The sequence below is a fragment of the Homarus americanus genome, unplaced genomic scaffold (genome assembly GCF_018991925.1).
Source record: "Homarus americanus isolate GMGI-L3 unplaced genomic scaffold, GMGI_Hamer_2.0 scaffold32871, whole genome shotgun sequence".
Classification (NCBI taxonomy): domain Eukaryota; kingdom Metazoa; phylum Arthropoda; class Malacostraca; order Decapoda; family Nephropidae; genus Homarus; species Homarus americanus.
This window is the reverse complement of record NW_024748870.1, coordinates 3,790,653-3,810,224: the sequence shown is the minus strand read 5'-3', so window position 1 is coordinate 3,810,224 and position 19,572 is coordinate 3,790,653. Positions and strand designations below refer to the sequence as shown.

Sequence of the window (19,572 nt, the reverse complement as noted above, 5' to 3'; positions counted from 1 at the left end):
TCAGGGTAAAAATAGCTGCAGTTGAGAGTGAAGAAAACGTTTCCTTAAGCGGTGGCCACAAGTGGCCTGTTTTTGATGTCTTTATAAAGTATCTGAAATGTGGAGAGGAGCCACAATGACGACGCCATGCTCGAGACCTGAGCCACACATGAAGTGTTGACGGTCATACAGTATACGCCCGGGTATCGTGCCCACCTGCTTGGGTATTCCAGCCCCGCCCCTTTCTAGTATGGCATTGTGCATTCCTATTACCCACGTCAGTACTGGCCTGTCTGGTGGGGGTATGTTTGTTGTGTCTTGGTGCTGGTTGTACTTGTGGCCGCTGATGGCGCGGTGTTGACCTACCTGGCTGACTGGTGTTACTAAAGCGAACATGGGCGTACACACTCACACGGGGAGGGAGGAAGACTAACTTTACTAAATGTTAAACTACTATATGCTGTAGGGGGTTGTTGGCAACTACGTAAGTGAGGGTAGTGTGTTAGGGTATAGTGTCGTGGGTCACCTCACCGGGCAGGTGCGGCTTGACCAGTTTTTGCGGCGTGTAGTGTTTGTGGGGGAGCTGCACACCTTTCCTCTCTCTCTCCTCCCTTTCTTCCCCCTTTCCCTCCCTTCCCCTTTTCCTTCTCTTCTTCCCCCTCTCCATCATCTTCCGTCCTTCGATCATAATCTCTTTCCCACATGCAATATCCATACCCCTCAACACTCCTCCCTCCTTTCCTTCCTCTCTTCAGCATTCTTCCTCACCATTTACCTCCCTCCAGCCTCCTCTCTTCACCTCCTTCACCCCCCTCCACCCTCTTTTGCCTGTTCCTCCACCCCTTTCCCCCCTCCCCTTACCTGTGCCCCTGATGGATGCATTCAAAATTATATCGGTGTGTGTGTGTGTGTGTGTGTGTGTGTGTGTGTGTGTGTGTGTGTGTGTGTGTGTGTGTGTGTGTGTGTGTGTGTGTGTGTGTGTGTGTGTGTGTGTGTGTGTGTGTGTGTGTGTCTCTATATTGCCTACAAACTCTCTCTTAGCGAGGAATATTATTTGTTGTGACTGATTTTACACACCCGCGAGCTGTTGTCTTGTTGAGTGTGGCTGTGTAGGTGTTGTCGCTTTTTCGGGGTTACTAGGTCTTTTTCCGAGCCTCTTTTACCCCCCCAGGCGTCGCGTCCTGAGCGGCAGTCTTAAAGCTCTCAGTCATGCGTAATAAAAGGGGTCGAGACAGGTTCCTGGGTCTTTGTATTGAGAGGGAGGTGTGTCAGGATATCTTCTCTTCTCTTTTTTTCTTATTTTCTCTTTTCTTTTCTCTCTTCACATTTTTTATTTTCTCTCTTCTCTTCTCTCTGTCATACTGTTCCGGTATCCGATGTCTCCTCGGGTGTGGAGCCTTGTACTAGCATGGCCTCAGCAGGAGTGTCCATGAGTCACCATTACAGAGGAGTTGAATGGTAATTGTGCTTCGCCTGGAGGAGCCTCATCATTACCTCTACCTTACCGCTCAGGAGACTCCACGATCCCTTCATCCCGTGTGTGGGTGAGTCTAGCCTTTGTCTGCCCTCCCGCCTCCCTCCTCCCGCACGCTACCCATCTCCTCGCCCTACTACAGACAGCTACATGTACTGAAGAGTATGTTTGATACAGAAGTGTTATTATCGTGGACTGTTGAGTGTGTGGGCGGCTGGTGGACGTACAGGAAGGTGGGAAGGGGGACACTCGCTGAGGTTGAGACATTAGCTGAGGTCACTGCTTCACTAGACGCTTCTCTTACACCTCCACCACCAGTACAACACACCTCCACCACCAGTACAACACACCACCACCACCAGTACAACACACCTCCACCACCAGTACAACACACCCACCACCAAGTACAACACGCCTCCACCACCAGCACACAACACACCTCCACCACCAGTACAACACACCTCCACCACCAGTACAACACACCTCCACCACCAGTACAACACACCTCCACCACCAGTACAACACACCTCCACCACCAGTGCACAACACACCTCCACCACCAGTACAACACACCTCCACCACCAGTACAACACACCCACCACCAGCACAACACACACCCACCACCAGCACAACACACCTCCACCACCAGTACACACACCTCCACCACCAGTACAACACACCTCCACCACCAGCACAACACACCTCCACCACCAGTACAACACACCTCCACCACCAGTACAACACACCTCCACCACCAGCACAACACACCCACCACCAGTACAACACACACCACCACCACCAGCACAACACACCACCACCAGTGCACAACACACACTTCCACCACCAGCACAACACACCTCCACCACCAGTACAACACACCTCCACCACCAGCACAACACACCTCCACCACCCAGCACAACACACCTCCACCACCAGTACAACACACACCTCCACCACCAGCAGCACAACACACCACCACCACCAGTACAACACACCCTCCACCACCAGCAACACACCACCACCACCAGTACAACACACCACCACCAGTACAACACACCTCCACCACCAGTACAACACACCTCCACCACCAGTACAACACACCTCCACCACCAGTACAACACACCTCCACCACCAGTACAACACACCTCCACCACCAGTACAACACACCACCACCGTAAAAAAATACTCTAGGATAATCTCAAGTTTATTGTGGTTGTCGCCCTGGTTAGGTTATAATAGTCTGAACATTAAAAGATCATCGAGTACTGTTGTGGGTTGAAGTGGCTCTGTGTTGCGTAACTATGTGTTGTTGGTGTGTGTGTGTGTCATGGGCGGGCACACAACTACCCCCCGTGTTAAGGTAGTTAGTGCCCGGGTTGACCTTTGACTCTAAGGTGGTGTTAGCGCCAGTGACTCACGCCCTCTCATGACATCATCGCTGGGGACAGTTGCAGGGTCGGCTGCTGGCGTCGCCCTCACCGTCCGTCTCCCTCACCCTCCGCCTCCCTTACCCACCGTCGCCCTCACCGTCCATCTCCTTCAGCCTTCGTCTCCCTCACCCTCCATCTCCCTCACCCTCCGTTTCCCCTACCCTTCGTCTCCCTCACCCTCCGTTTCCCCCATTCTTCGTCTCCCTCACCCTCCGTTTCCCCCACCCTTCGTCTCCCTCACCTCCTGTTTCCACCCTCCGTTTCCACCTTTCTGTCTCCCCACCCTTCGTCTCCCTCACCCTCCGATTCCCCACCCTTCGTCGCCCTCACCCTCCGTTTCCACCTTCGTCTCCCCCACCCTTCAGTCGCCCCTCACCCTCCGCCTCCTCACCCTCCGCCTCCTCACCCTCCCTGCTTCCCCCAATTCTTCTGTCTCCTCACCCTCCGTTTCCCCCACCCTCCGTTTCCACCCTCCGTTTCCCCCAATCTCCGTTTCCCCACCTTCGTCTCCCCCACCCATCCCTCACCCTCCGATTCCCTACCCTCATCGTCGCCCTCACCCTCCGTTTCCCCCACCCTTTCGTCTCCCTCACCCTCCGTTTCCCCCCAATCTCCGTTTCCCACCTTTCGTCTCCCCACCCTTCGTCTCCCTCACCCTCCGATTCCCTACCCTTCGTCGTCCTCACCCTCCGTTTCCACCTTTCTGTCTCCCCCCACCCCTTCTGTCTCCTCACACCCTTCGTCTCCTCACCGTCCGTTTCCCCTCACCTTCGTCTCCTCACCTGCTTCCCCCACCCTCGTCTCCTCACCCTCCGTTTCCCCACCTTCGTCTCCCCACCCTTCGTCTCCCCACCCTTCGTCTCCTCTACCCTCCGTTTCTACCCTTCATCTCCCCCACCTTCGTCTCCTCACCCTTCTGTCTCCTTCCACTGTCTGTGTCCCCTCACCCTTTCGTCTCCCTCACCCTCCATTTCTGCACCTTCGTCTCCCCATCCTCCATTTCTGCACTGCCCCCTCACCCTCCGTTTCCCCCACCCTTCGTCTCCCTCACCCTCCGTTTCCCCCACCCTTCCTCTCCCTCATCCTTCGTCTCCTCTCGCCGTCACCACCACTCACCTCATCTCCAGCACACTTTCCTTAACCAAACCAACACTCACAAAGCCTACACCCAGGATGTGTTTCGGGAACATTGGTCTTTACACAACTCGCCCGAGAAAGAAATTGCAAGTTTTCCAAATATTTAACGATTCATTTTTCGCTGTAGATGCTGTTCGGTAAGATGCCAACCCCCATGAAGTACACTGCAAGATCCCACTTTAGTAAGATTACTGAACCTCTTGAGAAGAATTACTTAGTTCCTTGAGTACAATATTTTAACCCTTTGAATATGATGGAATTGTTCTATGAGGATTGCCATTGTACTCAAGGGGTAAAGTCATCGTACTCAGGGGGATTACCTTTGTCTACTGTTGAGAACTTGGTCTTAGGAAGATACGGAGTAGTGGAAGGGACTCCTCTCTTCTCACTGGTGCTGCAAGAGGCTGGAATGGCGGGACCGATGAAGCTAGATTATTGAAATGGAAACGTTATTTAGCCAGATACAGAGCGAACAACAAAAGATATATACCAACGTGACTGGAGTGCTGTAGACTATTGCTTCACGATTGTCCCCTTCTTTGTATATTTTGGTCAAGAACAGCAGACAACACAGTCAATCTGGCGTCGTCGTGGGAGGCAGCACAAGACGCATTTGGTGTGGTACTGAAGACACTTGTGAACTCGGGAGTAGTTAAGATGGTGTGTCCTGTAGGAGGTTGTGTTAGGGAGTGTTGGCAACGATGGACATAGTGGTGTTGTGGTGTTGGCAGCGCTGCAGCTAATACCTCTTTCTACCGACCTCTTGAATACTCCTCTAGTCTCCCTCCTCCCCCACCTCTTCCAATCTTCCCCACCTCCACTAGTCTCCCCCACCTCCTCCAGTATCCCCCCACATCTTCTAATCTCCCCCACCTCCGCTAGTCTTCCCCCTCCTCCTTCAGTCTCACCCCCTCCTTTCACGTTCCCTTCTTTCACTCCCCTTCCTGCTTCACCCTCCCCCTCCCTCCTCCCCCTCCCTCCTCCCCCTCACTCTCTTCCCCCTTTCTTAGTCTTCCCATTCTCCCTCAGTTGCTCCTACAGCCTCCCTCACCCACGTCCCAGTCTGGTTCTGATTAATGCCGACCGAACCAGGCGAGGATACTTACTTCTGTGGCTAGACTCTGTGGGAAGAAATAGTAGTAGTATAAGTAGTACCGTAGTAGTAGTCAGTGTGGGGGTGATGTGTGGTGCGGGGCGGTGGGGTGGTGCAGGGTGTGGGGGGGGGGGTGCAGGGCGGCGGGGTGTGTAACATCACCCCGTTGTAAGTAACAAGGAGCTGTGGGTTAAGTAACGTGGTCAATATTGATGGTTTGTTGTGCTTTAGTGGTTGTTCCTCTACACCTGTAATGGTTACGCTGGGGTGATACATGATGGCCGCTGGTAATGTGATGTTATCTCTGGGTTTATCATTGTTATCTGGCCATTCATAACTTGCCACGGATGATCAAGTGGTGGGTGAGATAGACCACTAGGGCTGTGGTTACCTCCACCTCTCCACGCCTGCCAGACCATCCTCGTACAGGAATCATCTACACACGGAATAATAACTGAGGAACGGATCATGGCTATTAATGGTGTAACAGCTGACGGACTCTTGTGTTAGATGTGTCAGTTATTCCGTGCAGAGGAGGTTCGGGAACCGGCGTCTCTATCGTAACTCAAAATAAATTGTAATAAACATTTCTTTCATCTACAACTTTATTTCATTGATACTTTATTAAGGTGCAGTGAAGGAGAAGACTTCTGTACTTATTATACCTGAGGATAGACTTAACTTAAGTTTAATTAAAAGAAGGTGAGTGAGTGGGAAATAATGGTTTGGGTCTGAGGGGCGCGGAACCTGAAGGTGGGGGAAGGAGGACCTTGGTGTCTCTAACCCACTCTTGACCCGCGATAACGTTATCACTACACTCCATGCGACTTACCCCTCCCTCCTGTTGCCTCCACAGTGACACACGAATTAATAAAATTTTGGACAATTGGTTTCAAATGAGGCTTTATTTGACCTCAGAGTGTATCCTGTTAATCTCCCATCATTCCTTAGTTTATTTATTGGCGGTGTTGATGGAGAAAGAGAGAGTATGAAAGGTTGTCTCTGCTTGTGGCAACAGTGTGCTTCAGGTGTGTCTTTTGTGGACTTACCTCTTGTACACCTGCCGGGCACTTGTTGAATCACACGCCCCTTACCTGTGGGAAAGCTCTTGTTCTTGATAAGAGGGCTTGAACTATACCGGCCTTATCTTAGGGTAGAGAGAGAGAGGGGGGGAGGAGGATAAGGAAACCTCTTACACCCTCAACCCGGAAACTGAGTCACAAGTGGAACAAATATTTGCTTCAACTCAAATCCTGTTTCGTAGTGTGTGTGTGTGTGTGTTTGATACGGACCATGACTCGTCAATTCCTTGTTTAACGCTACGTTATTAAAATGGTGTGGGTGGTGTGGTGCAGGGGGTGGGTGGGTGTGATGCAGGGTGTGTGGGGTGCAGGGTGTGGGGGGTGTGATGCAGGGTGTGGGGGCAGGGTGGGTGTGGTGCAGGGGTGGGTTGTGGTGCAGTGGATGTAGATGGTGTGGTGCAGGGTGAGACGTGCAAGCAGCTGGGTCGTTGGAGGCCGGACACGGGAATCACACATAATGGGGACACGTGTTAGGGGCGGTGCTGGTGAGACTCTTCCCTCACCACATGTGTAAGGACTCCCGTTGATCGTGTGGTCATCATACCCACTTCCTCTACATCTTAGTCACCCCGTAAACAAAATTAGACTAAATATGTAAACCGTGGCGACGACCATTTTACGCTCCCAGATATTGTTACTTGGAGTAATAATAATGATGTTAATGATGATATTTTCTCAGAATTAAATAATTATATCCTCCAAATAATTGTTTCCGCAAGTACCGGTATGGTGATGCAAGAATAAACACAACGAACACACTATCTTGTCCCCCTCACCACGTACAAAACTCCCGATAGGTGGCAGACGTGCACAGGGAAGTGTGGCCTGGCTGAACCCTGTACTCCAACAACTAAAAACACTTGTCTCAAAAGGACTAACCTCTGTAGCAAAGTTCCCTGTCCTTATTGTGACATAGTTCATTACTGGTGGTGAGGGACGTGTTGCAGTTGTTTATTGTCATCGTTTCCCCTATACCGCCATTGTGTTACCGGTCTGTATGCATATAGTTTATATATAGTGTGTGAATGAATATTGTTAACTAAATTGTTTAACTCATTTTCTTCTTTTTTTCAGGTAAGTCTGAATGAAGTACCTTCACTTGGATCCAGTTAAGTGAGTACCACCGTCCTTCGTGACAAGAGGCCTCACAGTCATGGTCCAGACAAAATTATAACATTATTATTAGCAATAATAGTTCACTAGGGGGGGAGGGGGGTGCTGCTTATAGACGTAACCCGCATACAGCATCAATGTGTTAATCTTTTATAAAACGCGTCATTTACACTTGACATGATATATGAGATAATCGCTTACACCGACGCTCCTCACTCCAACTTTTATTAGGTTCAAAATGGCGGATTCGGGCACATTTTTGTTCTCGCATAGACTGGCGGCCTAGGTCCATCCCTCCCCCACCTCCTGAAACACACAAACCAGGTAATTAATCAGTGATCAGCCAAGGTGTAAAGTCAACGCTTACCCCCGAACACGTTAATATGGATAGGTTTTAGGAACATAAAGTAAATATATTTTTAAAGATTCGTGCTAACGTGTTCGAGGGGTAAGCGTTGACTTTACACTGGAATTTGAGGGTTAGGGAGAACCTGGGTTGGGAGGATAGGTCGTCCCACGTACAACAGTCGAACAGCTAGAGTAAGGTACAGATTAGGATGATTATCGACATACTCGTAGTTTCATAATTCTAAAGATAATCGGCACAATATTTTTTTTGATTAGTGTGTTATCAGTACTAAGACAATAGGCAGACGCAGTTGTTGTCGGGGACAGGGACTTTCCCAGACAGGCATCACTCCAAGCGCCCTTTGAATGCCGTCTTTTTATCTAACAGCATAACTTAAGGAGATAAGCTCTTTCATTGTTTATCTGTGAGGCCATTTTATCGGTGATGAGGGAGGGTCGACGTCTTCCCGTTGTTGCCTCGCCTTTCTTCAGCTAATAAACATTACTATGTATTATTATGATGTTTATCAGTAGTTTTTATAACTTTATTTATATTTATTGTAACTTTATTTTACTCCACACTCTGGATAAGTGTTTGTCTCGTTAATGTTCCAGGCAGGTGTTCGCGTCTTCACACTGTATGGTTGGGAGACATTCAGTTCATTGCACAAGTTGGCGGTTTTTTTATTCAAAAGCAATAATAGAAATATAGTTTACATTAAACAAGTCTGGTTTGTAGGGTGTGAGAGGTGTGTTAAGACCTCGTGTGTGTATGTATGTGACTTACTGATAACACGCTCTCACTATCTTATCAAGGAGCAGCGAGACTTGCCCGAGGCCTAATCTTGCTTCACTACCAGTCCAGTCATCGTCCTAACTTGTTCTTTACGCTTTATTTTATCTTAGTCTTCATTTTATGTGGATTTGTTTCTTTATTGTGTTCTTCTCTCCCACTCTTGTCTTCCTGCCTTTCGTCTCCTCCCCTCCCTCCCCTCTTATGATATCAGTCACTTACTGCTGCTGGCTCTTTGCCAGAAACTCAAGGGTCTCTGATTATGTTGAGGGAGGGAGAGGGAAGAGGATGGGAAGGAGGCGTAAGGGAGTGTAGGAGCGGATGGAGGAACATGTACAGGCTTACCTCACCCTTGTACTGTCCTCTGTTTGTGTTTCTTTACCAAGCATTTATTTATTTTGTGGGGGGGGGGTGAATAGAATATAAACATGGTGGTATTTAATACACGTTTTAAAATATCATCCAGCCGATGCGTCAAGGTTGAACATTGAAAATTGGCGAGAAACAGTACCGCAGATGATGACTACTGCCTCTCGTCTACACACAGGAAGGTATTCTAATAGTTGCCCATAACCGACGTTCACGAACTGTATAATACACTTGGAAAGATAAATCTCATCCCGGGGTAGTGAAGTGTGAGGGTACCGACCCTAGTGGTGGCGCCTGAGTCAACAGTGGGTGGGGGGAAGTGGGTCTCGCCACAGCACCTGCCGCTCATTCACTTCTCTAATTCCTTCGCCAGTAGAACACCCAGCTGCCCTCATCACTACCTCAGGCAGTAGACTTCTTTATTTCTCATAAGTGTAAAGGAAACTTACCATATATTATAGTCAAGCAAATGCTCGCCGCTGCCTCAGTTTTTAAGAAACTTAACAACTAGTGACCCTGACTTTTGTCTCTGGTGTACAGAAGACCGCCTTAAATATCTCGCACTAAGTATAAGACATATTGTATCTGAATACCTTTTCAAACTGTTATTTTAAAATTTGCTGACGAAAGAAAACACTTTAGTATATTATTGGTGGGGTGACGTGAGGTCGTGGCACTGCTGATGCTCAATTATGTTATTTTGGAAAATGGAAATTATTTTCTCTGAGATATTGGGTAAATATTACCATTTAGGAGATACGACAGTCATTTGTGTACCCTCACTGGGAGACACGGAGTTCTTGAGCTGTGTCAAACACGAGTCTGGAGTTAGAGTAAGGATACAACTTTACTTTGAGTCTGTTATGGTGGTGACTAGTTAAGTGCTGTATGATAAACTTACGACCAAGAGCCGCTTACTGTACTGTGCGTCGCAGCTACATGGAAACATTGGCGCCAAATATAGTTCTGGTGTGAGCAGTAGTGTTCCCTAGAGGACCAAGACCTCACGTCTGTGCCATCACTGACAACAAATATAACGGCGTCACCAACGTTAACATGAAACTTCCATCTTTATAACCTCCAATAGCCTTTTTAAGAGAGAATTCCTGTCCTAGGTGTGGAGGAAAGGCTCACTGTAATAGTGGAAGTTTTCCGCCTGGCAGTGGTGTGTGTGCGGATAATCATCCAGTTAGCACAACACCACTATAATCAACACCCTGTATTAAGGTGGTAATAAAGCTCTTGAATAAGGACATGCTAGCTCAAAGTTGTGACAGTTCTGATTACATATAATCTTCATTCAGGTAAGAAAAAGCAGGCAGACGTTATTGGCCACAGCCAAATAGGTGTACAAAAAACTGACGAGGCAAAGTTTTACAGACTGAGGGAAACCTTTTTTATTAAAGATAAGAAACAATTTGGTTCAAATTACATCTAGGTCACCAGGTGTTTTGTATCAGGGTTTTTCTATCTACATCTGGACGACATATGACACTGAGGGATGTGATGACATGCGGGGGGGGGGGGCTTGACCATATAATATGAGAGGTCGGTATTTGGGGGGAACATTGACAATGCCTAATGGTGTTTGCAGGGCGGCTGACTCTACACTCACCCAGTGTTTGTTTGGTCGCCAACTTCCACCACAGATCGAAGAGGTGACCTTCTCCTCGACCCGTGTCACATGACACTCGTTGGCAGAGGAATGTCATTTGTAATCATATTTCAAGAAGTACTTCGCCAAGTATAACCAGTAATTATAGTTATTAAAGTTTAACAACACATTAAGCGTCTATCTTTTATCGAGTGAACTTACTGTCTATTTTAGTGTGTGAACAGGAAGTGAACTTTCACGATACAAGACTTTTAGTCTTGATAATTTTGCTGTGGTGTGACCAACTTGTGGCTTCACAGTTCTACCAACAGAAGGGCGGGAAAGATGTAAATACTGTAACGTAAATTTATTAATATTTTCTGTTCAGTGTTTGATGGTCTCTTAATACACACAGTAATATGTCAGGCTGAGGACTGGGTGAAGTAATTGCGGTTTGTAGAGGATATCGCGTGAAGTTTATAATAAAGTGGAACTACACACATTCTTAGGAAGCGTCTGAAGGGTTTTTTGAGTGGAAGAGTTATTAACTAGCTGTTACTTGTGCCAGTAAACAGTGGAGACAGCGGCTGTTGATCCATAAAGGGCACAGCAGGTGGTGGCTCACATGACCTGTGGCACTCACCTCACGTCTTAGGACACTTTTGGTCTGCCAGGCGATGGGTGTTGTAGGCGAGGAAGTAGGTGGTTGGTCAGGCCGGTAGGCGACGCAGGAAAGGCTGGAGTACAGACAAACAAGGCAGGGTTAGTTGCACACACTGGACCATCTAACAATCAGTGTATCAGTCCGCCAGGTATACATTAATGGGCTGTGTATGTTTATTGTGTAGAACATGTGGCAGTGAGGGTAACAGTGGTTGATGTACTCGTATAGTTTCAAGTAATAAGCATTTTTATCAGTGACGTCATGAAACATTGCTGGTTACTACCATATCAAGTTGGGCTTTGGTCTACTGTACTGTAAGGTGAATGCAAATAAAATATTACTTTTATATATAAATATTTGGGGAGAATCTATTGAATTTTAGTATATAACACAGAAGGTGAGGGAGGAGAGAGCACTGCAGCATCAGGTAGTTCCATATTAAGCCACTGTGTTCACCATTACTGAAGACCAAAAACAATATTACACTTGATGTTGTCTTATACATAATTATAAAACACTTAATTGGCTTCTAAAACCGACAAATTAAGAAAACATGTGATGTAACTTGAACCAGGCGTGTTGGTGTGAGGCAGCCCCCCCACGCCCATCAGTTCCGGCAGCCTCCCCACGCCCACCAGTCCCGCCGCCGCCAGGTTGACGAGTCACAGCCGCGGCCAACTGACTGTCCCATACACCAGTGATCCTCAATACACACACACACGGCCTCGGCGGGTGTCAGTCTTCGTTGGCAACGTATTTTGTTGAGTTAGTTTCATCATGTCGTTTATTTTGCTGAAGTGGGAAACGGTGAGCCAACCAATTGATCAGCGGTGTGGTTGAGAGTTGTTAGCTGGTCAGTAGTTCGGTTAAGAGGGTGTTAGATGGTCAGTAGTTCGGTTAAGAGGGTGTTAGATGGTCAGTAGTTCGGTTAAGAGTGTGTTAGCTGGTCAGTAATTCGGTTAAGAGTGTGTTAGATGGTCAGTAGTTCGGTTAAGAGGGTGTTAGATGGTCAGTAGTTCGGTTAAGAGGGTGTTAGATGGTCAGTAGTTCGGTTAAGAGGGTGTTAGATGGTCAGTAGTTCGGTTAAGAGTGTGTTAGCTGGTCAGTAGTTCGGTTAAGAGTGTGTTAGATGGTCAGTAGTTCGGTTAAGAGGGTGTTAGATGGTCAGTAGTTCGGTTAAGAGGGTGTTAGATGGTCGGTAGTTCGGTTAAGAGGGTGTTAGATGGTCAGTAGTTCGGTTAAGAGGGTTGTTTCCGTCTAATAATGATGAGTTACACTGGGTTGTATCAGTCAGTAGTGGTTGTAGTGACCAGCGGACAGCCACCCAACACAGTGGGTGGTTTGTGGGACGCGATTTACGTTATGCGGGTCGTCCAAGAGCTTGAGTCAGCTGTTGGTTATATTTTACTCTTCTTTGTTTACTAATTATTGTAGATCCTGGACCTTGACAGAGGCTGAGGTGGTCAATAAGTGCCACTTTATGCCTTGTTTAACGTGACCAGCGACGCCACAATGATATAATGCGCAGATTATTGTGAAACCTGAAGAGCTCCTCCGTAATCTGCTGAAAAAGACGTCTCGGAATCAAGATGTGGCGAAATGGTCCGGCTGGGCGGCCCCCGCTGAGAAGATTATGGCCCTGGTCCCTGGCTGACCCTGGTGGTGGGTGGCAGGGTGATGGTGACTTGGTGGTTGGAGGGCAGGGTAATGTTGCCTGGTGGCAGGTTGGTGGTGGTTGGTTGCAAGGTGATGGTCAGTGGTGGATCGGTGGCAGAGTGGTGGTCGGTGGGTGGCAGTGTTAATGCTGTCAGAAGAAGACAAATCAGAGGAGGAGTGAGCAGGGAACACTTGTGTGTGCGTATGTGTACAGTATGTGTGTGGGGAGGAGGCCAGCCATCACTGGGGAGTAAAGCTTTTAGAATATCGGGTCGAGATGGGCCACAGTGAGGGGCCACCAGGCAGCAGTTGGTGACCACCTCAAGTGGCTTACTGGAGTGGGTCGGGGAGGAGGAGAGGGACAACAAGAGAATAAAGTAGAGAGAAGCGTGAATGAAGTGTTTGAGGAAGAGGGGTAGAGTTGGGTGGATGGTGGATATTTGAATAGGTGGATGAAGCGTCCAGTAGTGGAAGAGAGTGAGTGAAGTGTCCCGGAGGAGGATTACAGTGTGCCCGGAAGGAGGGGGAGTGTGGGAAGGTTGAACTCCACGGAACAGAGGAAGGAGGAAGTGGGCTGCCTCTGAGTGACTCACGTAAATGTCCAAGGTATAAATTATTTTAACGGCAGATAGTGTTCGAGTATCAGTAACAGAGTCCTGCGATGTGTTCACTCCGTCAAGACGATGGGACGGATTTAGTCTGCGTGTCAGGGTGATGTGATATCGATAACCACGGCCGGACCATCAAATGTGGTCAGGTCAGTACCAAAGTTAGACAGTGAACATGTTATTAATATTTGTCGAGTCTCATTCGTTGGAGTTGTTCCTGTTAACCAGATGGTGTGTGTGTGTGTGTGTAATAATAATAAAATAATAATTAACGGTTTATTGAAAAAATTCTGCAGCCCGAAGGCTGAAAATATACATTGGACATAAATGACTTATTACATACATTGGTAGTTTAACAAAAGCCTTCATTAGAGAAAGGTAAAGGAACATACAGTGAACATACAGATTAATGTAGGTGTTGAACAGCAAACTCGTAGTGTAGTAACTCCCTCCCAGATGGTGTTAGGAGGAACTCACGTGGTGTAGTAGTTCCCTCAGATGGTGTTATGAGGGACCTGGCGTGGTGTAGTAATTCCCTCGCAGATGGTGTTATGAGGGGCCTCACGTGGTGTAGTAATTCCCTCACAGATGGTGTTATGAGGGGCATCACGTGGTGTAGTATTTCCCTCACAGATGGTGTTATGAGGGGCCTGACGTGGTGTAGTAATTCCCTCACAGATGGTGTGATGAGGGACTTGACGTGGTGTAGTAATTCCCTCACATATGGTGTTATGAGGGACATGTGCTGTGGTAATTCCCTCACAGATGGTGTTATATGAGTGAGGTTTGGTCCCAGGCCTTCCTATCGTAGACGGATTAACACATCGGTGGTTGTTGTTGGGTCTCGCGGGCCGTTATCACTGGGTACCTGGGACCTCACTGTGTGAAGGTTAACTTGGGTACGACTGTTACTGTTGAGTTGTTCTCACTGACTTAAGCACTGTTCACCACTGTTCACCTCTGTTTAACACTGGTTCCGTTCCTTTCCTAAATGAAATTGTAACTTCTGGCGAGAACTTGTTGATATTCCGGTGGGGAGGAGGGTTCAGGGGAGGGGGTTGGTATGGGCCAACTTAACAGTTGACCTGGCTGCTCCGAGAGGAGCGCCAGGTACGTCTTGACCCTTCGGTGGTCAAGGATGTAGTGTGTGTGTGTGTGTGTGTGTGTGTGTGTGTTCAGCAGAGATGACTGTGAATTTCTGTCTCACGAGTCAGACGACCAAATTACAGGAGCCTTCTTTCTTAGCCTCAATTTATAGGAGTAATTAACCAAAATAATCATTCACGTCATTGTTAGAGTTCTCGTTCTAGTGAAAAATGCAGTTGTGTTGCTCTGCTGAGAATGTGGTTTGCTGACATTTTTTTGTGTGTGTAATATTTATTCATAAAGTTTCGTCAGTAAAGTAGACTTGTTATAGTTAGCACACCTCCCCTCCCCTTCTCTTCTACCTCTTATTACTGTAGGCCCTTCCTCCCTATGTTAACTCTTCATTCATTCCTCTTTCTTTACCTCCCTTCATTCCCTTCCTCTCTCTCTCTCTCTCTCTCTCTCTCTCTCCTCTTCCGTGATGTGGGATGGCCCTTTCACGCCCCCACAGCTCCCCGGCCTCTCACCATTGCTCGCTTACGCTGCTGACAAAACTTGCCTAATAAAAATAATCCCATGGCGGGTCAGCTGATGTTAAGAGGCCAAGTAAGAGCTTTTAGTGCGCTTAATTAGTCCGGGAATTACTGAAGATTAATGAACTTTGAACATCTTGAACTTTGGTGTCTAGGAGAAACATTTTTGGTGTGAAGATCTCCATCGTATAAAGAGAAGACTAAAATACAAGAATTAGAGAGTTAATTTAAAGGTATTATTTTACCTCTTGAAAATCCTTCCCTACGACCCCCTACACGCCATAGTCTTAGTCTTTCGTTCTAGTCTTGGAATCTGTTATAATTATGTATCTAGAGTATTGATATCGGGTGTTTCCTTTAAGTCTATAAACTGTTTTTGTTAATATGTAGACACCAGCTGTGTTTGTTATAGAGTAAGTGATGCAGACGTGTGGGAAGCGACCTTAGGTTAACCAGATATGTCGAGTTGTTGTGGAATCCCCTCAGGATAACACCGTGTACAGCTAGGTGTGTGGGGTGTGTGTGGGGGACCACTATATAATACGTAGGGGGAAAAAAGCATGAAGTGGCGATAAAATATCTTGCCTAATAACTCTTATCTTTGACAATATGATGGATTATGGAGGAGTGAGGCGTCTTGGGCTCCAGTGGTCTAGTTTTATGTTGACTCAGTAATCTAATACTTACTATTTATGGCATTATAACTCACCCGCCATAGTGAAGCTCTGTGTGTGTCGCCTTCTCTCTCACGCTGCTCAAGGAACCACCCGTAACGTCAAATTAGTGGTCATCTTACTCAGTTCACCCCGTCATTACACGAAGAAGTGCAATTGGGAGTAATAAATAATAAGTAATATCTTATACAAGTTGGGTAAAACTCGTGTGTGTGTGTGGGGGATAACTTACTGCACGTTTCCTTCCCTGGTAACTGAGTGGACAGATTCCTCGTCTTGTGTGTGAGTTACAGCGTCGGGTCATTTGTTTACAGGACGGAGGGTGAGCGGTGAGGGAGGGTAGTGAGCGGTGAGGAGGTAGTGAGCGTGAGGGAGGTAGTGAGCGGTGAGGGGGGTGAGCGGTGAGGAGGGAGGTGAGCAGTGAGGAGGAGGTTGGTGAGCGGTAAGGGAGGGAGGGTGGTGAGCGGTAAGGGAGGGAGGTGAGCGGTGATCAGGATGGTGTATGAACCTCTCCTCATTCTTGCTTGTTAACTACAGAAGTAACGTCAGACGCTACAGAAGTGACGTCAGACACTACAGAAGTGACGTCAGACGGTACAGAAGTGACGTCAGACGCTTCCTTCTTGTTTTTGCTACGACTTGTGTTACTGTGACAATTTCATTATACTGTGACGGATGAGTTTGTGTGGTGGCGGCGGCCCAGTGTGTGTGTGCCGTAGTGTTGGTTATAGTCACATAGAGTCGACAATTGCTTGGTAACGTGGTCGTGACAATATGCATCTGATGGTTGTTGGCCGTCAACAATTCATTACCTGATGTGGGTGTTTTATTTACCTGACGTGGGTGTTTTAATGACCTGGCGTGGGTGTTTTAATTACCTGACGTGGGTATTTTAATTACCTGACGTGGGTGTTTTAATTACCTGACGTGGGTGTTTTAATTATCTGACGTGGGTGTTTTAATGACCTGGCATGGGTGTTTTAATTACCTGACGTGGGTGTTTTAATTACCTGACGTGGGTGTTTTAATGACCTGGCATGGGTGTTTTGATTACCTGACGTGAGTGTTTTAATTACCTGACGTGGGTGTTTTAATGACCTGGCATGGGTGTTTTAATTACCTGACGTGGGTGTTTTAATGACCTGACGTGAATTGATTTTAATGACCTGGCATGGGTGTTTTAATTACCTGACGTGGGTGTTTTAATGACCTGGCATGGGTGTTTTAATTACCTGACGTGGGTGTTTTAATGACCTGACGTGGGTGTTTTAATGACCTGACGTGGGTGTATTAATTACCTGACGTGGGTGTTTTAATGACCTGGCGTGGGTGTTTTAATTACCTGACGTGGGTGTTTTAATGACCTGGCATGGGTGTTTTAATGACCTGACGTGGGTGTGTTTTAAATTATCTGACGTGTGTTTTAATTACCTGACGTGGGTGTTTTAATTACCCCACGTGTTTTAATTATCTGACGTGGTGTTTTAATTACCTGACGTGGGGTGTTTTAATTACCTGACGTGGGGTTTTAATTATCCGACGTGGTGTTTTAATTACCTGACGTGGGTGTTTTAATTACCTGACGTGGGTGTTTAATTACCTGACGGGTGTTTTAATGACCTGGCATGGTGTTTGATACTGACGTGGGTGTTTAATTATCTGACGTGGGTGTTTTTACTGACGTGGGTTTTAATTACCTACGGTGTTTTAATTACCTGACGTGGGTATGACCAGGCATGGGTGTTTGGTTATCTGACGTGGGTTTTTAATTATTTGACGTGGGTTTTAATGACCTGACGTGGGTGTTTTAATGACCTGGCGTGGGTGTTTTAATGACCTGGCGTGGGTGTTTTAATGACCTGGCGTGGTGTTTTAATTACCTAACGTGGGTGTTTTAATTACCTGACGTGGGTGTTTTAATGACCTGGCATGGGTGTTTTAATTATCTGACGTGGGTATTTTAATTACCTGACGTGGGTACCGTACCACCTGAGCGTTTAAGTGCACAAACGGCGTATAACCGGTTCCCTATTACAAATAAATCCTCTGTTAACGTCGTTCATTTGTTTCTTTGCATATCGTCGTATTGTCATTAAACTGAAAGATAAATTTGTAAACAATCTTGGCCATAATCAAGCCTGCGTGTGTGTGTGTGTGTGTGTGTGTGTGTGTGTGTGTGTGTGTAAGTAAGCTACATATCTCGCAGGCAAACATCCGGAGACTGAAACTAGTACATTATTTTGTTTGTTTATTGTTTAGTAGTAATATTCCTCAAGAAAAGTGTAATGTTAGATTGTTTTAATAAATTTGCCGCAACGTCTGGGCTAGCACGCGACCTCCTGTACACAAATATGAAATCCCTGAGACCCTCTGATATAATACACACATCCAGAAATGTCGACGTCATGCTGTGTGAATTTGATTGGGGATGTTGTTCGTTCCGAGAATAATGAATGAGAGAAAATGAGAAGGTGGTCAGCAAGAGGAGGGGTAGGAGTTGGGAGATTAAGGAGGGGGGTGGGCAAGGTGAGAGTGTGATCTTATATGGCGGAGGTGGCCACGTAGACACACACGTTTGCCTTCCTCCTGACTTTCCCCTTTGTAAACTTTCTCGAGTCGTTTGTTGGCATCTGTGTCGTTTTTTCGTTTATTACTCAGATGTCAAGTTTTTTTTTCATTTGAATGGACACTCAGGTGTATGTTTGGCTAACAATTCTTTGTCTCGGCATTATGTTGTGTAAGAATATGACAGTAAACCACCGGGATATGGTCTTGTCAATCACCGGATGTAGAGCTTCATTTTACCGGCATTTTTTTATACATAAATTCAAACTCCCTTATTTGTCCATACAACATATTTTTCTTTGTTTTCTACTTAAAATTTAAAGATATGGCGGTATTCATTATGTAATCTTGTTTTAGTGTGATTTAACGCCATATTTATTTCCCCCGCCAACATTCACGACAGTTAGGTGTAGTGTACTGTACGTGGGCAGAATGTGAAGGGTCTCGGTGTGGGTTTGGGCACCACCTCTCTGTACCATTATCTCTGATGCTAACACGCCCACCCGCCCTGGGTTCTGGAGGCAGGCGTGTTTTCAAGCCTCTGTACCATTATATGAATTAAATATTTGGTATTGGATGAGCCAACATGCTTGCAGTACCGTGTTGTTGGGTTAATAACATCACGAGAACCGCATGTCGAGTGATAAATACGAATAAAAGTCCTTATGCTATATGAGTTGATTATTTATGTATTAACTTATGATAGATCATTGTATAAGACTGTAAGATTACTGTGGAGTTTTACAGTAGTCACTCGCAGGAGACTACCATCACCAGCTCACCAGGAAAGACTTTATTATGGATACACTGCTTAACTTGGTCTAATCCTCACTGACTATATTAGGCTGGTGGTCCCCGTCAGGCTGGCACACGATACTTCCTCGCCTCAGCCATATTCCCAGCAGGAGTCCAAGTGTCTCTGCTTCTTCAGACGCAGCTTTATGTTCTTGCTCTGTAAGAACGAAAGACTAGTTTACGTATTGTGTTCAAGAAGAATGTGTGCTATATAGCGTCGCTGTGACTCAGAATGACTGGCATCTCAAACTGTTGAAACAAAAGATGATGTTTTGGTGATAAAGACGACCAGCTGAGCCTCTCTCGGGACTAATATGAGCTATTTACATTCCTGGTGGTGATTCCCTTCCCTATATAACTAACGCCGTCTTCAGTGTTGTATGTTTTCTGCTTCTTTGATTAAACAACAGGACACGACACGACACGTACTGTATATACCGACGTAGTACAGTATGTAATTTTCTTCCCTTTACGTGAGTGTGAAGGCATCGGGAGGTGCGCGTCGCTTACCTCCTGTGTTCATCAGAATCCCGGTAATTTGAATACTAAACCGAACAAATCGCCGGACGTCCAGAACAT

The 19,572-nt window shown here is 46.7% G+C and overlaps 1 protein-coding gene across 1 annotated transcript in view; it reads left to right on the top strand.

The window, feature by feature from the left end:
• Positions 1-19,572, top strand: part of LOC121853164 (basement membrane-specific heparan sulfate proteoglycan core protein-like) — a 476,204-nt gene that overhangs the window by 29,144 nt on the left and 427,488 nt on the right. The window lies entirely within an intron of this gene.